The 15,412-nt window shown below is 36.3% G+C and overlaps 1 long non-coding RNA gene across 1 annotated transcript in view; it reads right to left on the reverse strand.

Annotated features, from left to right (window-relative positions):
• The window catches only part of LOC109178636, an 18,598-nt gene extending 4,256 nt beyond the window's left edge, over positions 1–14,342 (reverse strand). Inside the window, exons 1-2 of the long non-coding RNA XR_002053742.1 lie at positions 14,331–14,342; positions 12,025–12,028 (exon numbers count right to left, since the gene is read on the reverse strand). This is a non-coding gene — a long non-coding RNA (uncharacterized LOC109178636). The remainder of the gene's footprint in view (positions 1–12,024; positions 12,029–14,330) is intronic.
• Positions 14,343–15,412: the final 1,070 nt, after the last annotated feature.

Raw genomic sequence — 15,412 nt, forward strand, 5'->3', positions numbered from 1 at the left:
CACTGGAAGGCAATAGTAAATGTTATGAGATACTTGAGGTATACTCGTGACCTTGGACTGCACTACATTAGTTATCCCGCTGAACTTGAAGGGTATAGCAACGCGAACTAGATATCTGATATTAAGGACTCTAAGTCCACGAGTGGCTACGTGTTTACACTAGCCGGTGCATGGAAATCCTCTAAGCAAACTGTGATAGCTAGATCCGCGATGGAATCTGAGCCGATAGCCTTGGACAAAGGTTGTGAAGAGGCTGAATGGCTACGCCATTTTCTAGAGGATATTCCTAATTGGGAAAGACCAGTACCTCCAATATGTGTGCATTGCGATAGTCAAGCCACAATTGGAAGAGTACAGAGTCATATGTATAATGGTAAATCTAGATATATGCGTCAGAGACATAATACTATTAGACAACTGCTCACAACTGGTGTTGTCTCGATTGGCTACGTAAAGTCAAAAGACAATATAGCGGATCCGCTGACCAAAGGGTTAGGCAAAGAAGTTGTGGAGAAGTTGACACGAGGAATGGGTCTAATACCCTTGGACTAAAAAGTTCTATAGTGGATACCCAACCTAGCTGGCACCTAGGTTCAATGGGACAACTAAATTATGGAACGGAGTGCGTCACTGTGGGGGTCGCGGACTCCCTACCACTCCTCGTTAAAACAGTGACTCCCGCACGAGGCTAGCATGTTGATGCTTTAATGATTCTTGAGTATGCGGGATACTCGAGAAAGAATCACCTATGTAAGAGAGAAGTGAGGGTCGCTTCAAAGGAGAATTGTTGGGCACAATTCTTTAGAAACTCTCGCAGAACCAGGAACGGTGACCCACGACCAAAACGGGCACACTCGTGAGAATAAGAGCATGGTTGGGAGGTTCCTGTGCGAGATATGTCATCGTCTACACAAACGGCAGTCGATTCAAAGACATCGTGTTCTACCGTACAGCCAGTAGAGTAAACATGTCATCACAAGGGAAGGTTCAAAGGGTATAGTGACTCCCTACATATCCTATGCAGGGATCGACCGTTTGAACACAGTTGTTTCCGATTTCAAAATACCCTGAAAATCAAATTTTTATTCATGTGGGGGGTTGTTGGAAAAAAAATAGCTTAAAATGGCATGTTAAGTGGCTATTTTGTGGTACAATTATCAGTGGGGTCCACTTTCGATTTGGGTCGGATCAAAGTGGATTCGGGTTCTTCGTAGTGAGACGAAGAGGTTGATATATTGTACGCTCAAAACGGATAATGGATGAATGAGATATTGATTCTCAAAGTAGACCCATTTGAGTTGGAAAATGAAGGGAAAAATTGAGCTTTTGTCTCACATTGGTTTGGGAAGAGGATTTGCCTCACTATTATACAAGAGCTCTTTTTAGGCTTATTGAATTGTATAACATAGAGGCTCTCTCTCATGCATAGGAAAGGGTGCAAATCAAATTTCAAAATGAGATCGATTCCAATTCAGCCACACAAACGAAACAACAATGTTCCGTGGTTTCAGCTTGGCCGAAACAATATTGTTAAACAATATCAATGTTTGTTTCTTTCTGGTGAAATGGTTTCACCATGGCCCCACCAACATTGTTTAAAAACAATATTAATAGTGTTCCTTTGGTGGGACGAAACATTTTGGTGAAATGTGTTAGGAACATTTGTAATAGGATTTTGATGATACCAATGTAACCTAGAATGTAGACCCCTAACCTTTACTATTTTCTAATCGCTGCTTTCGTTCAAGACGAGAGTTGCTATAACTCACACTGTAACTCATGTTAAGCTAGTCAAACACATGAGAACGAATTATGCTTAGGTGTTAGGGCTATCAAGATGAAAGAAGGTTCAAGACACGAAGCATGAAGCGTCCACAACGAAAGTTGATCAGGAGTTGTCATCTACCACGAGAAGACAGTCTTATTTATGATAATCCCTCAAGACATTCTTCGTTTTCAATAACAAGAAGAATGTGTTCACTGTCTGATTTGACAACATCCTAGGAACAAAAAGGACCTCAACTTATGGGACACGCATACCAAGGAGCATTAAATGATGTTGTACTACTCTAAAGCTAAAAGACAAAACTCTAAGGCTATCCATGCCATCAACGGCTACAAGGTACAAAACCCATTAATGGAGCATTTAATGCGGGAAGCTCCAGGTCCTTACCCACTGGATATTAGGTTTGAAAATTTCATCTCCCTCCAACGGATGAAATTTTCCTCACCTATATAAACCCACCTTCATCAACTGAGAAGGTGCTGGTTCTTTTCACTCGATCTATCCTCCAAGCAAAAGCTCTTAAAACTTCTAAGTTCTCATTAAGCTTTTGCGAACCAGTGTTAAGGTGTTAAGATATTTGAAAAAGTCCATTGATCCTCATCTTACACCTTGAAGAAGTCTTGCAGCTTGTACGAAGCAACCATCCTTCATCAGTCAAGACTTCACCACGTTGGAGAAATCATAATTCATTTTCTACCAATCTCAACTCTGAAGAAGAAGTTGATAGAGGCGGAGTAAACTCGTGGAGTTGAAAAACCTGCAGGAAGCTGTCCGGCTTAGTGATCAAGGAAGCTTATTGTGTATTTGTACTAACGAGTGATAGTGCAAACCTTTCATAAGTTGTGGAAGAAGAATGGGGTAGGCAAAGTTGGCCGAACCACTATAAAATCTTTCGTCTCCTTATTTCTTTATTTGCTTTATTTATTTCCTGCATCATATCATCTCTCACGAAAGTTTCTCTAACAACGACAAACAGTGCAAAGCAAGTAAACGAACTTAACATTTCCGCTGCGCCAAAACACCGAAAGGTTGTTTTTCGGCAAAACACGAAAAGAGTCTATTCACCCCCCCCCCCCCTCTAGACTCTCGCTATAACTCTACCGAGACCAACAAAATGGTTTCACCTTGGACGAGAAATAACATTCATGGCCGAAATTAATGTTTCGGCCAACGGTTTCGGCCTACTGGCCAAAACTGCTTTGGCCGAAAGTTCTCCCTTGCCAGTACAAACATGTCCTGTTGTGATCGTTGGGTGTTCAATTCTGCTGTTACAGAATTAATTCTTTGAAATTAATTTCAATTTTAATTTTTGAATTGAAACTCATGTTAATGGTTGTTGTTACAGGGGGGGTGGAGGGGTGTCCTTAAGTGCTTATTAAAAGCTATTTAATCTCCCACCCTATATAAGGAGTTGGGCAGTAGAGATTAACACACAACAAGAAAGTATCATCTTTTGCCTCAAAACTCTTTGTTTCTACTCCTTTCTTAGTCATACTGTGTTCATAACCTTGCTTTGTTCGCCGGATTCCTTGTTTGGGTGCTCAAACATTGAATCACAGCAAGTTTTATCCTGGGAAGCCTAGGCCACAACGCTCCTAGCACTTTTGGGAGGTGGCAAATAAGGTTTTAAGGAAAGAGTGATCGCTTGACTCTTGCTAAAAATCCTACACCAAACACTAGCCAAATTCTCCATCTTTCCTTCCCTTCTTTTCCAGAAAATAATAATCTTATTTTTTAGATTATTATTTGTTTTACTACCAACGGATCCAACAAGATCTGGACACGTGGACGGACAGAATTCATTCCTATTTCGCGCCTAGGAGAAGCATTCACATGTGAGTGCGATTCTATATATATATATATATATATATATATATATATATATATATATATATATATATATATATATATATATATATATATATATATATATATACACACACACACTAGTTCTTTTATGTGCTTTGCGCGAATAGTATAATGTCCAATGATTATTTGTAAATAAGTATTTTAAAGTATATCAATATAATTCAATATTATATCGGAGATGTTCATGTATAGGTAAATAAATTAAATGTTGAATTTGTTTATTTAAATCGGTAATTTAAAGTATATAAATGCAAGATAATATATGAGAGATTGATTATATCGTCAGTAAAATAAATATTTGCAACTTTGTAATAACGCTAGTCTAAAATCGATAGTCTAAATAAATACTTTTGGTTTAAGTTTCTCTAATTTTTCTTAATTCTCTGTTAGTTAGCATTGTCATTGTCATTGTCTTCATATTCAGTACATGTCCTCTTTTTTTTTTTTTTTTATTGGTAGTCCGTCATGTGCAATTGGATTACTGGTGGTATAGCATAGATGGATTGGTTGTGCAATGAGATTATGGTGTAGGAAGCTTTAGATTTGCATTGTTGTGTATATGATGAGATCTTAGTTATACTGTTAACTCTTTATCTTACAAGCACCTATTGATATTTGGTAGTTGTAGTTTTTCCTCTAGATGTTTCATGCGTTGTGAGATGTCTGTCGAAGGTTATCATGTGAAAGTATTGAACAAAATATTAATATTTATTATATTTGTATAAAATACTTGGTAAATATATATATATATATATATATATATATATATATATATATATATATATATATATATATATATATATATAAACATATTTTGTATTATAACTTTGATATTTAATTACAATATAATGTAAAAAGAAGACAATGGACAATATAGTAATATAATAAATTAAAAAATTTGAAGGAAATGAATATTTGAATTATAGAAAATAAAGATAATATAAATAATGAAATTATATCTCTTTTACATTTTATAATGAATAATTTTTTAAATAAAGCATTATAGACATCTAATTTTAAATTAATTAAATATATATGTATTATTTTTTGTTGTAGCTACTAATTTATTTAATTTAATAAGAGTAATAAATTGACGTACATACTTTTCATCAACAATAATGAAATAATTGATTTTTTTTTTTAATATACATTCGTTGTTGAGACAAATTGTTTTGAGAGTTTGTCAATGACAATTGTTACAATTACTGTCAATAGAGGATGATAATAAATAATTCAAAATATATAGTTACAATAGATATTGTTATAATGATGTAGTAAAAATTAACTTAAAATTTCTTTTGAAGTTTTCATGCATTGATAAAATTTTTATTTGTAAACTTGTTCAATTGGAGCCCGTAGGATGTCAACATTGTCAATTCTTTGGAAAATGGTCCTACCGTTTTAGAGTCCATGTGTAATTGTATTTATGATGAACAACTTTGTACTTAGGTCGCGCATGTCTAAGTAAGAATAATTTTGTCTGATAAAAAAAATAATATTTGTAAAGTAATGTACAATTGTACCATTATAAAAATACATACAAAAAATATTAATACCATAACGACCTAAATCATACCAATAATGCAAAAATATAATTGAAATATTAAGTTTTGTTCTTATCTAAATAATCAAAAGAAGATTAATTAAACGAAAGAAAAAAAAACACTAAACCTAAATTTGTTTTTTTTTTAAATGCATAAAAATCAAATGATTTTTAAAGTTCTTGATTTATAATCTTTGATGCTAAACTTTGAATGTTATGTATTTTGTCGGACTAATTATTTGACCAAAGTTTATATTAAATTTTATATTATATATATATTAATACATTTTAACATACTCTTAGTATATGTTTAACAATTATTCCAACTCTAATTGTGATGGGGTTCAAACCTAAGACCATTCTTATATAAATTAATGAGTAAGTTAAAAATAAAAAATAGTTAACGGAATATTCTGTTACTAAAATTTATACTAACGGAATTTAGGTTATTTAAGGGAAGAAAATAATATAATAGAGGGTAAATAAGGAAAATCATTAAAAATACTAAAATCAAAATAATATGAATCATTCATTTTAAGAAACAATAGTACTGACATTTTTTTGTTCCAGTTAAGGGCCTAACATTATTGGCTTTTATATATATATATATATATATATATATATATATATATATATATATATATATATATATATATATATATATATATATATATATATGTGTGTATATATATAACCACAATAAATGATTTTATATAATAACATTGCAATTGTATGTCCATATATATTATCCACAGACACAAATTAAATACAAATTAAAAGCTATTATTTTTAACTCATACCTGAATTTAGAATATATTTTGTCGAAAATAACTCTATATGTTGTTACCCATGCTAATTTCGAACAAAGAAGCAAATTTTACAATGGAGAAGAGAGAAAAAATGGAGGAAAGTTGAAGAAAATGAGCTGAAATACGCAGTGAAAGCTTTAATATTCAAACCGTCCACTTCTATTTGCGACAGAATGCTGTGATTTTTTACAAATTACCGACCAACATTATTGTTGGACGGAAATAGCGAAATTTTTAGCAGTGATTCCCAAAATCTCACATTACTTTCTTGGATGTAATCTTAGTACCTGGAGTAATCGAAGATTCCGTGAACCAAACGCCCTCTTATTATATAAATCATTGTTAGGAAATAATTATTTCTAACAGAAATACCTATCAAATAGTTTCCCAGATTATTGGATGATGCTTAATAGCAAATCCCAAATGTCCTTCACGAAGCCTGGGATATAGATGGAATGTGCTGTGATAAAATATATAGAGTTTTTTGTCCTAAATTTATAGGTAGTAGTCCACTTTTGGCCTTTTTTTTAATCAAAACATCCCCATTTGATCCTAGCATTATTGTGAAATAATAATTTTTTGTCATCCGTCATAACCATTTTTTGCCCTCCGTCAAGAAAATCATTAAAATGCCGTTAAATACAAGTACACTTTTATCTTTTTTATACAATGTAGGTTGACCCGCTATATTTTTTGTGTTTATCTTTTGAAAAAAAAAAATCAAAATTGAAGATTGAAATGCTCTTGTATTTTGACGAAACCTAAATTGTTATGTTAATGAAGGACCAAAAATGATTATGCCACAATAATACTAAAATCAAAAGTAGATGTTTTGATAAAAAAAAAATAATAATAAACTGTTAACTATAAATCTAAAATAAAAATGGGATTAACTCAATGTTTTGAAGTATCCCAAATCAATAACGAGGATGCATGGAAACACACCGTTACCGTTGAACCTTTCCATTTCTAGTTGGAACCCTTTGCTAGCTAAGTGTTGCTATGTGGAAGCATCTGATCTATAGTAAACAACACCGAACTCCATCTCACATGGGCAAATTATACTGTGGACCGCGGTCAATTATTAAATATACACTGTAGTTTTATTTCAACACAACTTTAATATTATTGGACAATATACACTCCAATATGTGAAATTGTTATTCAATTTTATTTTGTATACACTGCAGTTTCATTTCAATTCAATTACAGTTTCATTTGATAATATAATAAAAATAATACGTGAGACAGTATAAATTTAAATACACTATAATGTCTATCGTCTTGGATCATGGTCCACAAAATTTTGTGGACCGCGATCCACAATATAATTGTGGATCTCACATGGCCATCCAACATTTTTTAAGCGGCTTTATTCTAATATATTTGCTTTATATCAAATTTTAATATTATTTTTTCATAGCCCTTTTTGAATTCATTTGAACTTTACACTCACTCAAAAAAATTTCTAAATTCACCCCTGCAGGAATCACTGTTGTGGCTGTGGGTATCACAAGTACAGCTCTGGGGTAAGCTACAGAGCTGGCAGATGTAACACAATTCATATTTACTGAATTTGAAAACATTAATTGGTCTAATAATCCAGCTTGAAATTCTTGACAAAGAGCTGGCAGATGTAACACAATTCATATTTACTGAATTTGAAAACATTAATTGGTCTAATAATCCAGCTTGAAATTCTTGACAAAGAGCTGGCAGATGTAACACAATTCATATTTACTGAATTTGAAAACATTAATTGGTCTAATAATCCAGCTTGAAATTCTTGACAAAGAGCTGGCAGATGTAACACAATTCATATTTACTGAATTTGAAAACATTAATTGGTCTAATAATCCAGCTTGAAATTCTTGACAAAGAGCTGGCAGATGTAACACCATAAAAAACATGTACTAACAAATCCCCCTCAACATACTCTTCAGTTGTCCATTAACATACTCTTCTGTTTGCTCCATTGCAATATTCATGTATCCATCTAAACACGCTAAAATGCCTGCAAAATACAGAATGGTAAAAGCAATGTATGAATATAATGTATCTTCGCGTACTAGTCCAATAACACAAGCAAATACGTACAATGCAAATGGCCTTATCACTCGAGCAAAACAAACAAATCCTTCACGACAGACTTTTGGATGTAAACAACAGTTGCACTCTTTCATATCAATGATTAGGAAATTTTAACGAAAAGAGAACAACTCTTCCCGTCATACTCAACAGAAATATTATTGTGTCCACATATTTCTCCATCACAAAGAATAGGTAATTTCTCATTGAGTATTGTGGTAGTTCCGTTGTGTTTTCTCTTACTCAAATACAGAAACCACGAGGCTCAAAAATGAATGGAAAAAATGTGATGAAGGTGCATTAGCACATGTTAACTGTTAAGTGCACATAATGCAACAGTGCTTTCCTGCATAGAATGCAAAACTGATATTTGGCTACCTTTTTTTAGAAAGGTAGTACTAGGACTAGGAGCAATATCATGGCAACATCTCTAACAGATTGAAGCTGTTATCTCCTAATATGAGTGATATAATGTTATCTTTTTTTCTTTTGAAACAAGTAGTCAGAGTGTAGATGATCAAAAATGGACCATGGAAGAAACGAACCTGAGTCTCACTTTGGCCTTTCTTAGGCTTGTAAGTCTTTTGGGTTATTTTTAATAGGTTGTTTTAACAGTAGTAAAATCTTATTTCCAAGTTATTCTTTGGTCTTCATGTCTTCTTCATGACAAGCATAAAAGTAACAAACTCACTACAATGCTTCTCTTCAAATAAATAGTCAGAAATAATAAAGATACCAAAGTAAATCGAAGATACACCAAGTAGAGAGCACAAGTGACCAACCTTGATAATCAACAACTGAGTTCAATTTGACGACCACAGGACGTCCACGAATAGATTTTAGAAAATCAGCTGGTGTTTTAGTGGTTGTTGAGCCTCTCTCCCCTGCTGCAGCTCCACTCATCTTGTCTTAGATTTTGCTAATTCTGTACCTAAACCAATATTTAAAATACCAATACAATCGCATATTCACTTTAGAATCCAGTAAAGGCACACAAACTGTGGCTTCCCCAGCCTGCATTATTTCTAAAATATAAATCCCTTCATAACAACATTTTGAGTACTAGATGCAAGTTGCCATTACTGAAGGTGAATAGAAAAAATATTACATAGCATACTAGTATAAGACATGCCCCAACTTCTAAAATATAAATCCCTTCCTAACAACTAACATTTGACATGATCGTGATGCTTTCAACAGTAATGGTTCCTGTTGGGCATTGAGCCCTTGAAGGTGTTTCTACTAATCACGAGTTCCAGTTGTTGTAACTACCAATAGTCTCCACAAGAGCATTTTCCATCCTTGAAATGATGGAAACGCTTGTTATCCCTAACAATCAACTCTCTCCCAACAATTCTGGACATGATCTTGATGGCATTATGACAATCACCACAGACACGTAAGTTCTTGATTATACGCAAAGGTGTTCTAGCTGGGGTACTAATGAGACCATATGCAATGGCTAAGCGCTCGCTATGATATAGCAAGGCCTGCTCCTTCGCCTCTTGATCAATATCATGAAGAACATATCTGGTATCAGGCACATAGGCCTGCTCTTTCATTGCAGCCCTCATCTTCTCTTCATCCTTGTATAGAGTGGGACTACGATACTCGGCTAGCCTACTTTTTCCTTCTAGCATATTGACTGGCTGCGTCTTTGGAGGAGGTGGAGTAATTTTACTACAAGAACCTGACTAGCCCTCCACAATTGCTCAACACGGTCTTCAAGGTCAATATCTCCATGAATGCGAGCAAAATTCATCAGTGCCTCCCAGACAGCAACTGTGGGCTCAAAAGGAAGTTTTTCAATGAATTCCTCAGCCTCTCTAAGATGCCCACATTTTGCAAGAACACCTAACAGCCCCAAATAATGTTCAATCTGAGGTGCAATAATTCCATAATCAGTCTTCATGACCTCAAAATGTATGAATGCCTCATCTATTGCATCTCCCACAATCTAAAAGCCTACAACTACAAACACCTCAAAGGGTTTTGGGTTATTCTTAATAGGTTGTTTAAACAGTAATAAATTCTTATGTCTAAGTTATTCTTTGGTCTTCATTGTTGGTTTCTGGTGAGCGAAAGCAGCAACTTTGAGGATGGTTTTTAACGAAGATGGAAACGGAATAAGGTTTCTGTGTCGTGTTCTTAGAACACTACCTTAAAAACCTTTACGACCAGGGAATCGCAAGTTTTCGACAGGTTCAACACAGAACTGCAGAGCTCAGGAGTGGTTGCGGGAATTTTCGTTAGTGTCTTCTGGAATGATGGGGAAAGGTGGTTTATATACTGGAAGCTATAACCGCCCATCCCCTCTCATCCATAAAACTATCGCGCAAAGAGAGGAGTGTGGACAAGACTAGCGCCTTGTGCGCTCACGTTCTGTAGAACAGAAAGAAGAGCGGACAAGGTGACTAGTTATTCCACGAAAATAGGGGGCGGCGGCACGCGCATGGTTTCCCCCTATTTCCCTCCATAACACTTCAAACCTTGTAAAAGGAGTTGGTGTTTAAAAGGTGAGAAAAGATGGGCTAGCTTTCCAATGTGGGATACTTGTAAAAAGACAATTACAAAGCTTTTGCCTCATAAATGTTCCCAACAATCCCCCACACATTTCATGGGGTAAAGCTATACCCAAGAATACCTGAGCTATCACAAGAGCTAATTTACATGTCAGTGTACGGAACTTGAACTGCCATGAAGTGACATTTAAGTAACTTGTCATCCGAGAGTGAATTGGATCTTGAACTCGTCAGTTTACTGAGTTTTGAACTTATATGCACTTGTTAACTCTTTAAAGAGTCCCTGTTTGTCTAGCTCAACCTAGACATCAACTCTGTCAAGTCTATCTCGATATAGACCACCCATAACGGGCTACAGAGTACTTACTGTTTTTACAGTTTTCCTTGTAGTAAGTTTTCAGTGAGTTTATTTGTCCTCAAAGTGGTCCATCACTCATTGCTTACATCATTGGGTTTCAAACCCATCTCCCTTGAAGTATCAAGGATGGCTTTCTTGTTTAAGCCTTTTGTGAAAGGATCTGCTATATTCCTTTCGGATCTCACAAACTCCATTGTGATCACCCCATTTAATATTAGTTGCCTTACAGACTCATGTCTGACTCTTATGTGTCTTCTCTTTCCATTATAGACACTATTTTGTGCAACACAAATGGCGGTTTGTGAATCACAATGCATAAGAACAGCCGGTGCTGGACACCCCCACAACGGCACGTCTGCCAGTAGGTTTCTCAGCCACTCAGCTTCTTGGCTTGCCAGGTCCAGAGCTATGAATTTGGCTTCCATAGTTGACCTAGCAATGCATGATTGTTTGGTTGATTTCCATGAGATGGCTGCTCCACACATAGTGAACACATATCCACTAGTTGAGCTTACATCATCACTATCATTTATCTAGTTTGCATCACAAAACCCTTCTAGCACTGCTGGATGTCCTCTGTAATTAAGACCCCAGTCCACGGTGCCTCTCAGGTATCGTAGTACTCTTCTCAAAGCATCCCAATGCGAAGTACTAGGGCTGTGAGTATAGCGACTGAGTTTGTTCACTGCAAACGCAATATCAGGTCTAGTGTAATTCATTAAAAACATTAGACTCCCAATTATTTTTGCGTACTCATCTTGAGACACACTATCTTCTACATTTTTCGATAGTTTGATACTTGGATCAAAGGGGGTTTTAGCCGGAGTTACCTCATAACTGTTAAACTTCTTCAAAAGTTTCTCAGTTTAATGGCTTTGTGACAGCAAATAGCCATTACCAGTCTTTGTGACTTTTATTCCCAGAATTACATCGGCTTCCCCTAAGTCCTTCATTTCAAACTTGTTAGAAAGAGTTCTTTTAGTCTCATTTATAGCCTCAAGACTTGAGCTAAAGATCAGCATGTCATCTACATATAGACATATTATCACTGTGCTTGATTCTATCTCTTTAGAGTATAGGCACGCATCTGATCTATTAGTACAATAACCCAAATCTAGCAATGTTTTATGAAATTTTTCATACCATTGTTTCGGGGCTTGTTTTAAGCCGTATAGAGACTTCTTAAGTCTGCATACTTTCCCTTCTTGTCCTGGATCAACACAGCCAGGAGGTTGTTCCATGTAGATTTCTTCTTCCAGTTCACCATTTAAAAAGACTGTCTTTACATCCATTTGATGAACTATCAACCTGTGAGAAGAAGCCAGAGCAAATAGAACACGAATGGTTGCTATTTTTGTTACTGGTGAGTATGTATAGAAATAATCCTCACCGAATTTTTGTGTGTAGCCTTTGGCGACTAGTCTGGCCTGGAATCATTCGATTGACCCATCTGGTCTCAACTTTCTTTTGAAAATCCATTTACAGCCAATTGGTTTACACCCTTTAGGTCTATTGACCAGTTCCCAAGTGTGGTTAGACTGAATGGAGTCCATCTCACTTTTAACTGCTTCTTTCCACAATATGGAATCTACTGAGCGCATTGCTTCTTCGAAGCTCTTGGGCTCTTCTTCTAGGACTAATTGACATATGAGTTGATCGCAAAGTTCATTTAGATCTTTCAACTCAGTTACATATGTTAAGAAGTCAGAGCCAAAGTTCTTCTCAACTCTAGGCCTTTTGGTTCTCCTTGGCTCCTCAGAGTTAGTTGGAAAACTGGGAAAGATATTCTGCGTATCTTGAATTCTAACAACAGGTGAATCATTAGCATTCTTTAACGGAAATACGTGTTCAAAGAATATGGCATCTCTAGATTCACACATAGCACGGTTTTCCGAACACATAAATCTGTATGTTGCACTATTCTTGGCATACCCTACAAACACGGCATCTAACGTTTTAGGTCCCAAGTTTGGCCTTTTGAAGGATGGTAATCCTACTTTGGCCAAACATCCCCATACCTTTAGGTATTTGAGATTTGGAGCGTGCCCTTTCCAAAGCTCGTAAGGAGTTTTTTCAAATCCTTTGTGCGGGACCCTGTTTAGGATATGGTTTGCTGTTAGAACAGCTTCTCCCCACAAGGAGTCTGGTGCACCAAAACTGATTAACATTGCGTTTATCATTTCTTTGAGTGTTCTGTTTTTTCTCTCGGCAATGCCATTCTGTTGCGGAGTATAAGGGGTAGTTATTTCATGAATAATGCCCGAGGATTCACACAGAGATCTCAAAGAATTAGATTCATATTCTCCCCCTCTATCGGATCGAAGTCGTTTAATTTTCTTGTCTAACTGATTTTCTACTTCAGTTTTAAAGACTATAAATTTCCCTTCGGCTTCATCTTTTGTTCTTAGTAAATATACTTTTGCGAATCGGGAGAAGTCATCAATGAATGTAATATAATATCGTTTTCCACCTCTACTTTCAGTAGTTTTAAAGTCAGCTAAATCAGTATGAATTAATTCTAATACAGATGTAACACGAGAATTCACATTTGAAAACGATTTCCTGGCAAACTTTGCTTCAGCATAGATTTCACATTGTGTACATGTATCATTAGATATATTTGAAAACAAATTCATGCTTCTCATTCTGTTTAAACATTTTGTGCCAACATGTCCTAACCTACCATGCCACATATCTAAAGAGACAGTAATATAAGCAGGAGAAGATGCATTCTTATTAACGTTTTGAACATGCGAAGCTGGGATGAGGTTTTCAGAACCAATTACATCAGAGTGCTTTCTAACTACCATGACATCTAGCACAAAAAGCCCTCCACGTAAATATCCCTTACCCAGAAAGACTCCACGTCTAGTCAAGACCATTCGGTCAGACTCAAAGACTAGTTTAGTTCCGGCCTTATTAAACGGGCCTACAGAAATCAAATTTCTACGCAGGGTGGGAACAAAGAGCACATTCTGTAAAATTATATGCTTCCCAGACCCAAGCATTATTTCTACTTTTCCTCTACCACATACCTAGGATACGCTGGAGTTTCCCATGAACACTTGTTCACTTCCATTGATTTGTTCGAACTCCTTGAAGAGATCTTTATTGTTGCAGAAGTGGCGTGATGCTCCTGTGTCTACGACCCACTCGTCTGGATCTTCTACCGTGTTAGCCTCAGTTATTACTGCTGCAAATTTTTCTGAGTTTTCTTCGTCTTCCACTATGTGAGCTTGGCTCTTAGGCCCTTCAGCGGATGGTTTTTGAGTGTTCTGGCTCGTGCCTCCTTTGCGGTGATAGCATTGGGCAGCATGATGGCCACTTTTACCACAAACGTAGCATTCCCCAGAACCTTTCCCTTTTTTCTGAATTTGGCCACTTTTGACACGGTTGTTGCTGTTGTTGGATTTGGAATTTTTCCTTTGGTTTCTACTGTTATTACCTGCTTTTGGCTTATTATAGCCTGCATTAGTTTCAACAACATTTGCTTTAAAATTACCTGTAGGAGTTACAGCATTGTGAACCAAACGGTTCTCTTCTTCAATGTTGAGACTGCTGATAAGCTGTTGCAGGGTATAAGTACGTCGATCGTGCTTCATTTTGTTCTTAAAGTCTACCCAGGACTCAGGAAGCTTGTCAATTAGTGAATCACACAGAACAACATCATTGACTTCACCTCCTTCTGCCCTCATATCTGCTACGAGGTTCTCAAATTCATGTACCTGATCAACAATTGGTTTGGTATCTGTCATCATGAAGTGCAGCCAACGTCCAACTGCATACTTCCTTCTTCCTGCATCGTCACCGCCATACTTTTCCTTAAGTAGGTCCCAAATTAGCTTTGCTGACTTATGCTTAGCAAACATGTCAAACAAAGGATCCGAGATGCGCTGAAGTATGGCAGTGCGAGCAGTTTTGTTGTCCTTTTCGTATTTCGCACGAACAGCCTGGGATACTGAGGATGGCTCTGTTGATGTCGACATGGGATCTGAGGACACCGCTGACGTTGCATTAGGATCAGTAGAGTCATCAGAAGCCATTACCTGAGTATCCTTCTGGGCAGATGAAGCTGGGGACTACACATCAGACATGGTGAATTTTGCAGGATCTTCGATTATCACATAATCGACGTCTTTTGACTCTAGTAGCATCATCAGTTTTGCGGACCATCTTCTGTAGTTCAGACCTCCAGTGAGAGGTTGGATGGGCGTGACATCAGAGGCGTGATTTGTCTCTTGAGCCATTGCTGAATTCGCAGGTAAAGGTTTTTAATTGTTGGTTTCAGGTGAGCGAAAGCAGCAACTTTGAGGATGGTTTTTAACGAAGATGGAAACGGAATAAGGTTTCTGTGTCGTGTTCTTAGAACACTACCTTAAAAACCTTTACGACCAGGGAATCGCAAGTTTTCGACAGGTTCAACACAGAACTGCAGAG

This window comes from Ipomoea nil, unplaced genomic scaffold (assembly GCF_001879475.1).
Source record: "Ipomoea nil cultivar Tokyo-kokei standard unplaced genomic scaffold, Asagao_1.1 scaffold0865, whole genome shotgun sequence".
NCBI classification, from domain to species: Eukaryota; Viridiplantae; Streptophyta; class Magnoliopsida; order Solanales; family Convolvulaceae; genus Ipomoea; species Ipomoea nil.